This window comes from Ochotona princeps, chromosome 14 (genome assembly GCF_030435755.1).
Source record: "Ochotona princeps isolate mOchPri1 chromosome 14, mOchPri1.hap1, whole genome shotgun sequence".
Taxonomy (NCBI): Eukaryota; Metazoa; Chordata; class Mammalia; order Lagomorpha; family Ochotonidae; genus Ochotona; species Ochotona princeps.
This window is the reverse complement of record NC_080845.1, coordinates 39,835,130-39,851,745: the sequence shown is the minus strand read 5'-3', so window position 1 is coordinate 39,851,745 and position 16,616 is coordinate 39,835,130. Positions and strand designations below refer to the sequence as shown.

Here is a 16,616-nt window from a genome sequence, read left to right as displayed (position 1 = left end):
GCTAAATCCCAGAGCCTGCTTCCCTCGCCCGGCAGAGCACCCGCGCTTCTCGCTTCTCGCTCAGCGAACCTCCTGCGCGCAAACCGGGATGCGACCAGGAGCTGCGACCCCGCGAGGCTCGGCCTGGCCTCACCTAAATACGCGCCGAGGGAACTCATCCCAGCCCCTGAGCGCTGTGGCCTCACACCACCTTGGCCACAAGGCATGGCCACTGCCAAGTCTCCAGGCGCCCGGAAAGCTCCTAGCGCACACCAGACACCTCCCCACCCCAGCGTGTTCGGCCCCCGGGAACCGGAGCACACGTCCTCCCACCGTGCAGTGCTGCCATGCAGCCCTTTTTTCTAGAAAGGCCCCCTCCCCCACTTTCCCTCCAATACACTCACCTGCGTCTGGGCGCAGTTTCCTTTCTCCCGGCGCTACACGCGGCCGTACCAGGGCTCGTCCACGCCGGTGCACGTTGCCCGGCGCGACTGGTCCCGTTCGGCTCCCTCCGCCCCCACCCAGCCTGTGCCCAGAGGAGGGGCGGTGCCACCCTCTGAGGCGCCCAACTCCTTCCACTCCCGCCACAAGGGGCCGAGCTCTAGGAACTTCACGGGCTAAACCGCCGCCACCACCACGGCCGCCGCCACCAGCGTTCCCGCCCTGAGGCCGGACCCTGCAGAGTCTCCACGGTGCTGCTGGTGCTGGTGGTGATGGTGGGCGGTGAGCACGGCCCTTCAGCTTCCAAACAGGACCGGGCACCTGGCGCGGCGTGGCATGGCCGCGTCCCCGCCCCCACCCCCACGCCCCCTGCACTTGCCTGCTAGGACTCGGAGCTGCAGCTACTACGGCTCGTGCCGCCGGGCGTCAGCACAGCCGTGGAGGCGTCGCTCCCGGCGGGCTCCGCGGAGAGGCGGCGGCAAGGAGGACTGGAACGCGGTGGAACCCCCGCCCCGGCCGCGCCGCGCCACGCCGGCCACGGCCCTGCCAAGCCGGCCGGCTGCTGCCTCAGTGCCGCCCGGCCGCCGCGGTCCCGCCGTTTGTAGCGTGCCGGGGAGGAGGGGCCGGCTTGGGCGAGCGCCAGGAGGCGGGGCCGGCGGCGAGTTGGCGGCCTCGGAGGGCGCGTGCTCTGTCCCGCCGCCGCGCGGGGTCGGTGCCTGCGGGGCCACGCCGCGAGGCGACCGCTCACCTCGGTCCCTCCGGGCTGGAGGGGCCCTGCGCGGCGCGGGGCTCCCGGAGCGGGCTTCCCTGCGCGGCGCGGGGCGGCGCGGGGCGCGTCTCCCGCCCAGAGGCAGCCAGTTCCAGGTGCGAGTCGGTCAGCCCCCGTGGCTTCTGGCACTAACACGGGGATGAGAGCGGCTCGCGCGGGGTTCCTTTGATACATGCAAGTACATCAAATATATACCTATATATAAACACACTTACAGATACACACAGAAATGGCAAGCAGAGTTAAAAGACTATCCTCTCCCCCTCCACCCCCCCCCCCCGCTCCGGCTTCACAACCAAAGAGATCAGTCCCTCGCCGGGAGGCGAAGCTTTATCCCCTGCTGTCCCTCCCCGGCTAGATTGGACGTTTAAATAAGTCCCCTGAGTACCTGTGCCGGTTGCTAGACTCTGCTTTCAAGCCAAAGTAGGAAATTCTGCACTCAACTGTGCTGGCGCCCGCCGCTAGCCGCATCCTTGCAACGCCCCTCACACAAGCCCCTAAATGGCTAACTTCACCGAGGGGGCGTCCCACCGCCACCTGGCCTCGGCCCGCCCTCTCGCCTGGCTCAATCCCTTTTCCCCAGAAAAACCTGTGCTTGTCCTCAGACCCAACAGCACGCCGAAAGTCAAAACCGACCCCCAAGCCACGAGGCACGGGCACGTTTTTACACCTGGTGCGGCCGCTTCATTACGAGAGCACCTGTCGTACGTACTGAAGCTTTTTTTTTTTTTTCCCACTGCAAAGGCTTAGTTTTCACCCTTCCTCCTAAAACACTGCATTTAAAAATATCACCTGTCATACCTACCTGAAAGCACAGGAGGTAAGAGAAAGGAAGTGAGCAGTAGGCGACTCAGTCGCCGCAAGAACGTGACCGAGGTTACAGCTTCAAGGGCATGATGCGGGCTGGATGCAGCAAGGTCCGCTAAGGGCGCCCGGCGCTCCCCGCCCCCATGCGACGGGCGGGGCGTGGGTGGGGGTGGGAGGAAGCTAGGAGGACTCCTCTAAGCCAACCGGGGGTGGGGGGCAGGCAAATTTGCTCTCCTGGGAGAAGACTAATCAAGCACAGCAGAGTAAGGGGGCTCGGGCAAGATCCAGATGGAGAGAAGCCATCACTCAATATGGGCCCCCCTACCACCACGGACAGCAAAAATAACTCGGATTTTTATCAGCATTTCTGTGTCACCCCAAGTCCGATTTGCAATTAAATGACCTTAATTGACTTTGCACTGGCTCCTGAGGTGCAGAGTTGGGGAGAGGGGGAAAAAAAAGCCTCAAAGCGCCTGCTTCTGCTTCACCCAAACAGTTAATTGTAGCATTCCCATCACAGGCAGACGACAGGCAGACAGGCAGGCAGGATTGCTAAAAGGGCCAGTTTCCCAATGTTAGAGAAAGCGGGGCCTACCTAATTCACCAACCCAAGTCTGAGACTCCCAAGGGGAAAGTCCTACCCCCTGCTTTCTGAAGCCTGACTTCTAGAAGTTAGAGCAGACTTCTCCCAGTCTTGCCACTCTGCCCAGAGTCGCTGGGTTTTCCTGAAGAACAGATGCACTTTATAACACCCAAGCACTTGTTACAAGACTGGAAGGGGAAAGCAAAAGTGGCTGCTTTTGAGACAAACTCAGAATGACAGGAATAGCTATCTAAGAAAGGGAGTTAGCATTTCGAAAGAAAAAAAAAATAAAAGTCAGAGGTGACTTTGAAACATTCAGCATTTTTTTTTCAGACTTATTCAAATTTTGACAAATCTCTCAGATGTCCCATCAAGAAGCCATTTTAACAAGGAAGTCTTGGGAATCCAGATTTTCTACCTTTTGGTTTCTGTAAAAGTGAACAACCCTTTAGGACCAGGTTTGCAACCTAAGAAAATAATTTCTCTGGTTACTATTGTCTGTTCTGTACTTTCCCCTCCACCTTTCCCCAACTTCAATTTCAGCCCATGTTTTTATGGGTTGTAGCTAATAGTGCAGGCCTGGGAAGGAAAACACATTCATCTCTGCCCATCCCTACTGGTCAGTGGACTGGTGTATTAAATAGGCATGTGGAGAAGGGCTGAGGGTTTAGAACCTCAACCAAAAGGAGTGTTTGGCCGTCAGTGGGGGCGGAGAGAGAATTCGTACGTTTCAGGAAAAAGTAAAGAGTCACCCACCCCTGTCCAACGGTGTTCGGAGTAAATCCTAAATGGTCGGCTATTTTTCTCACACTCACAATAACGCCAGACCTGCAGCTGGCAATTAGTAGAAGAAAATACACTATATCCACGCCAGTGATGCTAACCCACGCTTGAACACGGCAAACTGAGGAGGTAGCCAGCCTCCAATGGGCCACAGTTGCATATCTCTCGTATGAATTCTTGACAGACATGAAATAGGTGGGCACGAAGCAACGTGCTGGGCATAAATGAGGCAACAATGGCCACGCGAGGTCGTGTGCGCCTCGCGGTCGCACGCTGGGCACTGCCACCTTGGCCAGCCCGACCCCCCTCGGTCCTCGGCCTAGTGCAGAAGTGAGGGGGGAAGGGGGACACCGGCGGCGCGGTGGCTTTACAAGCCTCCAGGGTGGGTGGGGCGGAGAGCAGCGAGGACCCAGCTAGCCAGGCCAATGCTGTGCCTCTTCCCCATCCTCCCGCTAGCCAGCACCGCGCGGGCGCTCTCATGCGCGCACACACACACTCACCCACACCCCCCTCGTGCCAGAAATTTAAACTCGTCCTAGGCAAAGCCGGCGTCCCGCTCCAGCGCCACCCCTGCTCCGACCTCCCCGCCCAGCAAGCGTCCTCCGCCTTTCCCCACGTCCGCCCAGGATTCGCTCTCCAGAGCCCGGAGCAATCACTAAAGTTAATAGGAAGCGTGTGCCTAGCGCCCAGTTCCTATCCCCCAGCGTCTTCCTCCCGGCGTCAGTTTAACAATAGCTATGCTGGAGGGGCGTGGGGGTGGGGGCGGCAGGACCGGATCCGAAGGGCTCCGGGGGTGGCCGTGGAGCCGGGCGGCTGCGGAGGGCTCCCCTCGTCCCAAGGGTGAAGCCGGCCGCGTAGGACCAAGGACAGGGCTCGGAATCCGCTTCCCCGCGCCCAGCTCCGCGAGCCCTCCCAGGCAGCCGCCGCTTCACAGACACAGCTCCGAGGATCTTATTTACGCTTTTCTGAACAAAGGGAATCTCGTATCCGGTACAGACTTAAGCATTCGGCCCCAAATTGGCTCTCCCGTTTGACTAACTGGAGGACGGTCCCTGGCGTCGGTGGGTAGGAGCCCGCATCCCCAGGGAGGATGATTCTGGACAGCTTCCCAGCACCCCAACGCCAGCCCTGCCCCAGCCCTTAGGAAGCGTGTACTTTTTTCGGTCAGCTACAACTCGCTGCCTGGTGCAGAATCTCAATTCCATCTGGCAAGCCCATCTCCCCAGCACATGCTCACTAGTTAATGCAATTAAGCCCGGGGGTTTTCGCCGGGCTAATCTGCAAGCCCGAGTTCCTGATTCCCCTTAATGATACTAAAGCCTCCCGGGCCCTTCGGTAGCTTTGCGAAAGTAGAGGCGTGCATCCCTCCAGCCCCCCAAGTTATCCCTCTCTTCCCACGAAAGGAACTTCTCACCTCCCTCCCGGAGCTGGCTCAACACCCCCTCGCGCCCTGCCCTAGCCTGGCCACACTGACCGCTTAAGTTTCTGCCGCGGACATTTACGAATATGCTGAACGGTTAAGCATGCGACCACTGTCTCTCCGTCTAGCTCTCTAGAATTGAAAAGCAGAGCAATCGCTTTGAAATGAGACAGACATGTGCAATTAAGTTCCCATTCTGCATTCCGCTCACTTACAGGTTTTCTGGGTTTGCCAGCGCATCGCTGCAACTAATGATTAAAAAAAACAAACCGAAACTTACCTTTCTCCCTTAAGATTTTGTGTATATGTGTTTTTTAAAGTAACGGTGCAGTTCTCCCAATAAGGATGAGCAAGAAGCTGCTGGATAGTTCTCTTAAGACAGCACGAAACCTAAACTGTGCTCGGCTTAAAAGAAGCAAATAAAAAGGAAGGCTTTCGACCCCAAAGTCCAATGCTAAAAGAAACGGCGGGGGAAAAAAATAGGAAAGGGGAGGGGAAACTTAAAAAAGAGTTTAAAAAGACGGAGAGACTACCCTCCTATTGCCGTTCAACTAAACAAAAAGGGGCAAGAAAAACAAACCAAAGAACAAAGAAGAGAGACGAAAGAGCGTGTTTTTTTTTCCCCCAAAAAGACGATGTCTTTCTCCTTGTTGCTTTTTAGTAGGTCGCTACAGGAGTAAGCTGCTGCATCTCTAAGTGAGAACAGAAATCAGGGGGGAGGACGTCTTAAAAGGGAGGTGGACTGGACCACAGATTTATAGCACCGTATCACCAACCCCTTCTCTGCCTCCGCACTGCCGGCTGTGCAGCTGCTCGGCCAGGCTCCTATCCCGGGCAGCACGCGCGGAAGTATACGCCGAGGCGCGCCACAACGCAACTTGCTCATCGCTCCGGGATCCGGATTGGCCGAGAGCCTTCCGTTGGGACCGCCCAGGCCAAGATGCGTGAGGCGATTGGCTGGAAGCGGGTGTCCATCTGCCGAGCTCAATGGAGTCCCGTTTCAAGGTATGTTGTGCGGGGAGGTACACCACACTTAACACTGGCGGCGAAGGGAAGTGCAAGAAGCAGAGAGATGGGGAGAGCACAACGTGGGAGGGTTGCAACTGTACTACCAGAGTTTGCGTTAGAGCACGATCTCCTGTCCTCTTAAATCTTTCTGCTTCCGAAAGATCCATTTCCTTTGCCATCGCTGCTGCAGCTATGCCATATTTCTTTGTAATGTCTAACTCTCTGTCCGGTATGTATGAGTCATTGAGAGTGCTCCCTCTCTTTGATCTGAGTAGAAGGGCTGAATGTTACGTCCATGACTTCCTGGCGTGCTTTATTCGATTTTGTGTTCCAGTATTCTATATTGGGTTTTAGGTGACTGTTTGCCTTTTTCTATTTTAATATAGGGATCGTGCAGATTAATTTTTTAAAGCAGCCTTTTAAGGTAAGAGTGAAGTTAGAAATGCTTTCAAATAAAGCTGCATGGTTTGAATTAGCATTCACTTCATGTTAGAAAAGTGTGGAACAGACATCCTGTCCGAGAAAAGTAGTAAGGTCCTTCCCTTTGAGGTATATGTTAACTCCCAAAAGGAGCAGCTATATTTAAAACCAGAGCCAGCAACTCCCCTGCATTTTCTGGCGTACAGTTCATGGACCACACATGAATTGCCGATGGATTTGAGCCTTTATCAGAGCTTTTTTTTTTTCTATGAGGATGGAGAAAGTTTAACCAGCAGACCAAGTGCTGTCAAACCTTATGCTTTATAGATGAAGATCACTGTATTACAACCCCATATTGGAGTAACGTACAGGAGGCTGACATACGATTTTATTCCCCACATTTATTTCTTCCTCTAAATGCAAGCAAGATCTGTGGAATAGTCTTGATCTCCGGATGTTCTTTTCCAGCCAGAATTTCTTCCTTCAGTCCGGAAGGGTATTGCCAACTTCCTAGATAGTACTTACATGTCTTAGACAAATACTGTGTTTTCTCCAGAGGCACATGGCTTTCTGAAAGGAATTCCTTTATCTGTTTATTTGCCACTAGTCTAGCTCTTTGAGAATGTCAGAAAGAAAAAGCACAAGTAAGAATCAGAGACAGGAGGGTAGTTAGGGTCTCATGAAGGGGAAAGGGGCAGGGGGTCCCAGAGCAAAACGGCTTGAAACGGAGAAGGATAGTAAATCAGTGTTCCTTGAGAGTGTCCTTGAGTGTTGATAAATGATTAATGGCAATGAACAGGAGACATGTTTATCTCCCTCTCCGTGTAAACCGCTTAGCAGTGTCTGAGTTCTGTTACTTTGCATAACAATTACAGGAGATTGAGAAAGAAGGCCTGAATCTATATGTTGTCTTATAATCAGCATTTAAAATGATCATGACCTTACTCCACCCCCCAGGTTGTATATATAAAAACAGCCCCTGATGTCTTAATTTCACAACTGTTCTTTAGACATGGGTGGAGCTTGTGGCAAAAAGAAAGGAAAAGCAGTTTGAAGAAATCAAGTCCAGGGCCTGAGAAAAAGATTGCACCATCTTTAGATAAATGAATAACAGAAGGTTGGATTTGGGGTTCTCCTGTTGCAACTCCTTCCCTCTCCCCAGTGCAGTACAAAGAATTACCTCTTAAACAATTACAATTTGGGTAAAATTGTAATATTGTCCTAAAAATGGCTTATCTATGTAAACAACTGTCTTTCTTTCCTGTTACAATACTGTTAGGTTGACACTGATTTTGCTACATGTGTTTTTGTAATCTTCTCATTGTTTTGAAGAAAATATTTACCATTTTAATTATTTAAATGCTTTCTGAGTGGACATTGACACTTTGTATTTTATTTTAGTGCATATTTATATCCAAAAGAAAGTAGATTACAATGGTGAGGGGGGAAGCGTGGAAAGCCAGAGGTGGTGATGAAAATCTAGTGGGTGCTATGTAAAGAAAGCGCATATACTGAACTTGCCCATTCAATTGTAAGATACTAAAGTTTGCTGTCTTTAGCTTGTTCAGAGGAGCTAATGTGTGTTTTAAACATTGCCTTCCTCAGCATGTTGTCTTTTCTGTGTAGACAAACGGACCCACTTTATTTTAAAAACTGAAAATATATTAAAATAGGCATTTACTTCCTCAATAAGAGAAATATTTATGAAATTGAAGAATTTGTTAAGTGGGTAGATGCGTCATAGGTAGCGTGTACTTCTCCAACTTTTAAAATGTACCACTTTGCATATCCATTCTAAAGTAAGTGCTTTGGGGAGAGTAAACTTTGCTTTGAAATTTATATATAGTGGCCTGAAACATTAACATATGTTATCCTATGATTAATAGGGGCTTAGGGCAGATATCTTACTCCAGATGAAGCAAGAATGTCATCAGCCCCTCCTCACTCTGAGTGAGGTACAAGAATCAGCGGCAGATTCTGAACTTGTATTAGGAAAGCATTTAAAAGACATGAGTTATGACTGAGTCACATTAGCTCTGACATATTTCAAAATTCTCGGTACTATGTTGAATTTCAGCAGAAATAGAGAAGATAAACTGAATCACTTAAGGCTTGGAGAAAAAGTTTTCTTGTGGGTAAAGTTGAAAAAGAATGATTCTCAAAGCTGAAAATACTATGAATTCAGTTGTTTATTTTACTAATGCTAGCTTATAAAAAACAGTAATGTATAGAAACAATTCAAAATATTGTGGGCAATGGCTTTTGGGATGAATAATCCTCTTACATAGTCATCTTGGGAAAGAGGAGGAAGTGATTTTAGTATTTCATATTAAAGGGTACTGTAAATTATTTGTAACTCTTTTTAAAATAAAACAGGTAAGTTTACAATGTTAAGCATACAGTGATAATTCTGAACACTGTACCCTCTCAGATGAAAGTAAATATCCTGTGTCTGTCAGATTGAGAGATTGTATTCATAATGTTGGAGATGTAATAACTTAATGTCCTTTGAAACATACATATATCATATAGCTGGATGAATACTTCTTTATATTCTCCTTAAAGTTGTAGGTCAATTCTCCCTCCTCGGTTTAGAAAATAGGAAGGAGAGAATTGACACCAACGTGAGTTCAGTCCTTGACAACCCAGCAAAAAGAAAGGCATGAACTAGCACCATGGACAGAGATGAGCAGCCTCCGAGTGAAGGGTTGCCACGCCTGGGAAGGGCGTGTTCTGTCTTTCCCCTAAGAGAAGGAAACAGCAGGATTTCTCTGAACAGCCCTTGAGGAGGGGGTTGCCCTACTCCATGGAAAGACGTTTATTTTGATTTATACTCATTCTTATTGGGCCTCAGTCATCATGATAAACTGCCTAGACAGTTAAAGCCCCAAATTCACTGTACACCTTCTACTCCCTCTCTCTTTTTTTCTTACACACACACTCCTTGGTCCTGGGGAGTCTGCCTCTCATCAAAGTGTTCCGCAAAAACATATTCAAATTCAGGTAGTCTCCTGAAAAGTCTGCTAAGCCTCCTCCAGATTTCTTAACCTGGAAACTCCCAGTGAGGATGCCTGTCTCCTCATTCTCTCTCCCCTCCCCCAAATCTTCACCGGCTTCCTCCACCCTCTGGCAAACGGGCAAAACGCTTTTATCCGAAGGTGAGTGACCTCCAAGACCATGTTGTAAAGGACTCTTTATATTGCAAACACTTTCCATTAGGGACAGCGCTGGGGCAGCTGTGAGCAGAACCACGGGAGCCTTTATTTTCCCTTTATACTGTGTCTCCAATCTCCTCTTGCAGGGGAAAGGTGGTCAACTCCCCCTCAATCCTGAGGTTCGGGCTAACACTGAAAGACCAGTGAATTGTCTTCTTAAATGTTTTTATCAACATACATAAATGTAACTGGAGTCGTTGTACAATCTTTGAGACCAGGCTGACTTCACAAGCACACGTTTTTTTTTCTGTGCAAAATGTTTGAGGTTCGTTTTCCTCTAGGTGACTCATCTTCAGTTATTCAGACCCGGATCTATGGCACGTGCCCTGGAGTGTCTTGAACAATATATTTGCAGCCTCAGAGGGAGGAGTATTTATGTAAACGCTCCCACAAATGCTCCTTCCCTCTTCCACAGCAACAACTTTTAGGAGGATCAACTCAAGGTCTATCCTGAGCCTGCAAAGGGGCATCCAGGCGACCAAGCGAGGGTGAGGTAGGAAAAACTGCAGGTCAAGAAGGGCACATCAGCGCCTTGTGTCCGTTTCTTTCAGGGATGCTACAGTCTTCTCTGCGCTTCCTCCTGGAGCCGATACATCTCATGCAAAATTAATACAAGTAATTAAAAATAGCAGTTTCCAAAGTTAAAGGAAACCATCTGTCTCAGCTGGTAGCAATCAGTCTTTTCTCGCCCGCCCCTTTACGGGGACCCGGGAAGAAACGGTTTTTCAGCTTCCGATGCTCGGAGGTTCTTTCTTAGAGTGAAGATTTATGTTTCCACTTGTGTGCGATGCACGTCTAATTTGAAATAATAAAGCTGGGCTCAGCAACCAGTCAATCAGAGCCATCAAGTGCTCCCGGCGCCCGCCCTGCCCCCCCCCCCCGGGTCTTTAACTCTTCCCCATCCCCCACCCCACCCACCCAGCTCCGTCTCGTTTTCTCACTCACTCTGGTCCCCCCACGTGTGTTCAGATCCAGCCCTTGCCCCGCACAGCAAGTGACGGCACCGGGGCACATTGACAAAGGCGGGGTTTGTGGAAGAAGAAGGCCGGGGCCCGGGGAGACACGCGGCTAGAGAAACAGCTGTCTTATCTGCCCGCTGCAGAGATGGAGATGGTTCGAGAGGTCCTCCACAGATAATCACTTGAATAGGTTTGCAATGCGCCAAACTTCACGCTTGATAAGACCAACCCAACGTACAGAGCAGCCCAGATCCTGCTCCATTCTGTTTTATCTGGGCTGTAAATTAAGAAATTGAAATTCAGGTGGCAGAGGCGGCAAGCGGCTGACAGACCACGAAAGTAAATTGTCATTAAAATGCTTTCGGCAGGCAGAGAGGGGGCGCCCGGAATGGGATATTGTTTTTTTTTTTTTTTTTATTAAGAAAAAAAAATGGGAGGATTGGGAAGGGAATGGGACGGTGAGGCGCAGCAGCCCCCCGGGAAGGGGAGATCTAGAGGAGTGGAAGAGAGGCTTGGAGTCTGCCCATGAATCCTAATGACAACTACTGGGGAATAAACCATTGAAAAAGTCTAAAGTTCCGTGAAGTTTGGTGCGATCGGGATTAAGGAACAATTTAAACTCATCTGGTAGAAAAGGGAATTCTATCTTCATCTGAGCAAGAGCAGAGGAAGTGGATTTTAAATGGACTCTAAAGTTCTTTCATTGTAACAAAAGCAGATCAACGGGATACGGAGGAGTTAGCATAAACTGAAGAAAACCTGACTTTTTTGTTGTTGCTGTAAGGCTAAGGTTCCCGGAGAGATTCCTGGATGGTTTTTAGAATTGCCTGAGAAGTTGTCAACCACAGCAAAAGAATCTACTTAGCTGCTTGCAGGAGTAACAGTTGTATTTCAAATGCCTCTGCCTTTTATACAGATAATGACCATAGTGTAACTCAGGGAACTTAAAAATATTCCAGGTATGTATTCTGACAATACTTCTTACAACACACTTGCTATGTACACTCTTCTGTCTGCTTTTACAGTTAAGAGATTTGAACTTTTATGCATTGTTTATATCCTCCCCCTCACCCCCCATTTAATGTGTGTCATGACCAGTGGATAGCCAAAGACCTTGTTTTCTTGTTTCACTAATGTCATAGAACAGGACCTTGCTCTTCCTGTCTTAAATGGATTGAGGTTCACTGCTGTCCATTGATGAGACGTGGAAATATGAGAAGTTGTATTACATTTTCCTTCACAGCAATTATATTTTAAGAATTAGGAACATTTATAAAAAAGATATCTTCCGTGGACAACACGTTATGAATATGGCTTTAGAAAATAAAATTGTTTTTACTTTGCTTAGCTTCAAACTTTAATCATATTCAGAGTGCATTTAACCGACAGTACACAAGCTGCTTCCATCACTTGGGAAAGAGCAGAAATTAGATATGAATTTGGGGAAAGAGTGGTGAGTAACACTTACTCAGTGTAATATGTGTCTCAGCACCTAGTAACCTAATTTTATATACTGAAAACAATTCTAAATTTTGAAGTTATCTGATTACTCAGAGGATGATAAGAAAATGTACGTCATGGGCTCTCAAAGACATTTCGAATAGTTAAATGCAAAAATGCCTCACAGCGTGCCACAGAGCACAGTTGTTTGGTACTGTCCTGCAATTTCCAGGATAGAGATGAATGAGAACTATGTGCATCCTTTTATATGAGAGAACTTCATAGTTGTAAAATAAATTTTACCCTCCACCCCATCATTTTCAGTACTGTCAGATTGACTTAAATAATGGTTAGTATGTGAACATTTTAGAAAACATTCTTTCAATGAATTTCCTCATTTGGGCACTATCATGTTCAACAATCAGATAACAGGATATTTTTCTGTTTACAGCAAATACTCAAACAAGTTAGAATTACATGCTTTAATGAGCCCTTTAACACCAAGGTTGCTGTCTTTCTTGATCAAATTGAAAATATGCACATGATAAAAAGCTAAACTTATTCTTTGTTAATACAAGCAGGACTTTTGATGGATGTGAATTTGAATAAGTTTAAAAGACATACCCTTAAGTTTGAAATGAAAAAAAGAAACACTACATTTCATAAAGTTAATTACAGTATTTCCAAACAAAAGGATAAATTTTTAAATGAAAAATTTTCATTAAGGAACAGAAAAGTATTTTAACATTAAATTAATGCAAACAGCTCTGCATTTTTGTCATGAATCAATGATATGTGTGCTTTAAAAAGACATAACAAATCATTATGAATGAAATCTAATATTCCCAAAATGCAAAAAGCATATTTTAAATGGATTTTTCTATTATAGGTTCCTTTCTGTGGGAAATTGGGAAGTGTAGTTTTAAGATGACCAGTCTTTCTGTGAAAACAAAGACAAAATATTGGAAGCTTTGAACCAAACATTCTTTATGACTACTTATCATTCTTTCCGCAAAGTAATTATGTCCTTTCTTATATAACATTTAACATATGATTAGGGTCAGATGAGTGATACATAGTCAATTCTTATTTCTAAATTCTTTAAATGTGATAAGAGTTTCCTTTCATTGACTGAAACATCTTTTTAGTGCCTATCATTTGCCAGAATAACAGAAATATGGAAAAATAAATGCTTAACTGGCATTCTGTTACATTTCAGAAAGGCCTAGTAAAAGGAAAATATTGGTTTTTAATAACGACGTTAATGTGTTCTATAAAACATGAACAATGAATCTGAGATTTTGTTACTCTTGTTTACCCTCTTAGTTTTTGTATAGCTCTTCATAAATACTTAATAGTGTAACTTGTCAAAAACGTTCTCCTTGAAAGGGAAATTGTTTTAATTGTACAAACTATTAATTATAGGAGCGTGAGCTTTGAAAATCAGATGCAGGTAGATTCAAACCTGACTGTGTAGCAACATGAGGCTCTGGGCAAGTTATTTAATCACTTTTATGTTAGTTTTCCTCATCTATAATAAAGTGGATAATAGCACCTAATTTAAAGATCATTGTGAGGTAAGATATAATCATGAATGTAATATGTTCAAACTTCTTAGGACGGGGAAGAAATCAATATGTGGTAACTATGACTATGGGAACAAAAATAATAACTTGAAACACTTATTTAATGTAGCTTGAATCAGAATTCCTGGTTTCACATATTATTTTTAATACTTTCATGTGTTCTCATTAATGTCCTAACTGGTATATCCCATAATAAATAGCTTTTCACATTTCTAATTGTAACCAAGTTTAAGAGGCCCCAAAAGCATAAAGTCTCCTGTCGGCTCTGTTATATGCCTTCAATATATTTCCCAATACAATTTCATGATTCATCATAAAAAGTTGTGGGTCTTCAAAAAGAACTGAATCTGAGATCCCATTTGACTGATATAATAATAAAAGCACCTTAGATTTTTATAGTACATTTTATCACAAAAAGCCCAGTTCACTTTTACATATTTATCATTGTAACCCCAGGAGGCAAGGAAGGACATAAATTATTTCTCATTTTCAGGGGCATAACAGAGACATAAAGAATTTAGGTAACATTTCTAAGGTTAATAGAAATAGAGAACAGGTTTCCTGAATGTCAGTCTTCCTGCACTCTGATACTGCCATTAGAAAATCATGGCTATTGTTACTTTAGTTAGGTTCAAATGTTAGTGTATGGCATTAAGTATAGCTTCTAATTCACTTAATTACTTCATGAAATCAAATTGAATCAAATAGGTGCTATCGTAGTCTAATCAAATTAAAACATTTTCATTTTACGCAGACATTCAATTACATACATGCACACATTATATATTCTTATCTGCTATTCTATGTTAATTCTAAGGCAATATTTTAAAAGTTGCTAGAGATTTATGATCTTGAAAGAAATCTGTTCCAATCTCCTTATCTCTCATTTCACCTCACATTCATTCTTCCTTTCCCCTTTATTTTTATAGGCTATTATATTAATCCATTTACATTGTCTAACAGTACGTTCTGTCCTAGTTTTATATTGCTTAGGTAATCTGTGCTTGAAAAAAAATTTATCAAAGTAAGCTTACTAAATAAAAAGCTTTTTAGAGTAGTTGTTTGTTTTAAATTAAAAAACTAATGTCTCTACCCTTGCCATTGTAAAACAGAATAACGTAAAAATAATAAACTGGCTTATGGTTTATACTTCTGCAGTTCCCTCCTGGGCTTACTTTGCTAAGGGCTGATATAGATGCAGCTGGAGATGTGGACTTTCGGTAAGTGAAATGGAAGGAAACGAAATTTTACAGCCTGATAAAAGAATAAGCAGATCTAAATGCACTGCAGATTACAACAGAAAACAGACTTAATGCTTTTATTTTAACTTTCAATAGGCATCTGTCTGCATCCTAAATGTATCTTATAATTTGATAAGATTGACCCACTCAAGGTCAAGCTGAGTCATGTGATCGCTAGCCTTCAAAGAGAAAGCATAATTAGCACCAAGAAAAAACACATGTGCACAAACACAGACTAGCCAGTGCTTCTGCTTATTGCTGTTTCACACCAACCTTTCCTAACTCTTCATATTGATACGATTAACTAGAATATCTGTTTCCCTAATCAAGTCTATTTACGTGCACTTTAAGGTTGGCAGTAATGTCACAATAGAAATAACCCTGGATTCCTTTGGTCATTTACATAGTTGTATGAGAAATTAGAGAATATGGTGCTTGAAATGTCAGTTTTGTAAACATGACTTGGAAGACATACCGTCAATGAATGCTGTTACAGACTGTTTTAGGCTGTTTGAGTAACAAATAGACATTTCCTTGAATTATTTTGACACGATTTACTGTGAAATTTCTTTTTTTCTTGTACTGATATTTCTAGATTCCTTGTACAGACAATAAGAAAAGACTTTCTTTTATGTCAGTGCTCATTATTTAACTCATCGAGCACTGATGTTTTCTAGAATACTAATACTTCTTGAATGTAAAATGAATACTAAAGGGGAGGTGTGTCACCATAAGAGTCATCTCAAAGGGATACATCAAAGTTGAGTTGGTCAGCATAGAAGAAAAGATTTTTATATTTTACAGTCTTCAGTACTCAATTTTAAAAGAGCTTTTTATAAATCTCCTCTGTTGTGGGGGGTGGGGGTTGAGGTGGGGGTGTGTGTGTGTTCACACAAATGAAAAGGTGTCCAGAGGGGAAAATTATGAGACTTTGGTGGAAGAGTCCTGACCATACTGTAGAGGTGGGCTGGCAAGCAAAGGAAGTCAGGCTGGTTCAACACTGTGTAGTTACCTCATGCTGGCTTTGAGGTCCAGCAGTGCCTGAGTACCAATATAAAGCTGTCAGGTCCAAGATATACATATTGAAAACTGAAATTGAAAGTGCCAAACAGGAAGATACCTAAAGTTGAAGAATCAAAACAGAATCCGCCAAAGTTAAGCAGCTTTCGTTTTGACTCCTAAGAATGAGGTGATAGAGATAGAAAATAATAGGGCTGGGGCAAGGCTCAGGTAGAAAAGAGGAGTTCATGAATTGACAATAATGAAACTGTTGTGATAGATGAAGTATTTCTTCCAGGCAATGGGAAAATGACTACTTTCTTTTTTTCTTTTTTTTTTTAAAGATTTATTTTATTTTTATTACAAAGTCAGATATACTGAGAGGAGGAGAGATAGAGAGGAAGTGGAGCTGCCGGGATTAGAACCAGCGGCCATACGGGATCAAGGTGAGGACCTTAGCCACCAGGCCTCACTGCCGAGCCCGAAAATTGATTACCTTCTAAACAAATAACATTTGAGATCCAATAAGCATAAGAAAGCTGAAGGGGAAAGAAACCATCAGACTGGCATCCTGCTTAGCCCTGGATCCCTCCAAGATAACTTTGTGCCTCAGGGAGGACCTTAAAAACTCTTCTGGAAAAAAGACAAATTGTAGCATTAAGTGAGGATCCCTAAACTTGGAAATGGGAAACGGGAGGCTTAGCATTGTTTCTGTACTAACTAGCTGAGATCCTTCAGCAAGTCATTCGTGATTCCCGGAAGATTAGATTCATAGTAATAAAGATAATGAACAATGATAATGAGTACAAATTGTGTGCTTTGTAAATTCTAATCCTCTACCTAGGATAAATCTATTAATCCACATAATAATATTATCATTTAATAGAAAAACTGAGTGAAGAAATTAAGTGTTTGACCCCAGATTGCACAACTAGTCACTGACAGAGCTGGGGATCTGACCATAAG

At 44.9% G+C, this 16,616-nt stretch overlaps 1 protein-coding gene across 11 annotated transcripts in view; it reads right to left on the bottom strand.

Moving 5' to 3' along the window:
- Positions 1–16,616, bottom strand: part of ELAVL2 (ELAV like RNA binding protein 2) — a 169,743-nt gene that overhangs the window by 139,212 nt on the left and 13,915 nt on the right. The window contains exon 1 of one of the 11 annotated variants that reach the window (XM_058672651.1): positions 5,059–5,590. The exons of 3 other annotated variants lie outside the window; for them this stretch is intronic. The gene's annotated coding sequence lies outside the window, so the exon portion shown is untranslated. Of the gene's footprint in view, positions 1–383; positions 562–799; positions 944–1,994; positions 2,124–3,335; positions 3,537–5,058; positions 5,591–16,616 lie in introns of those variants that run through there. 7 more of the 11 variants (XM_058672655.1, XM_058672650.1, XM_058672652.1 and 4 more) reach the window with 7 other exon arrangements.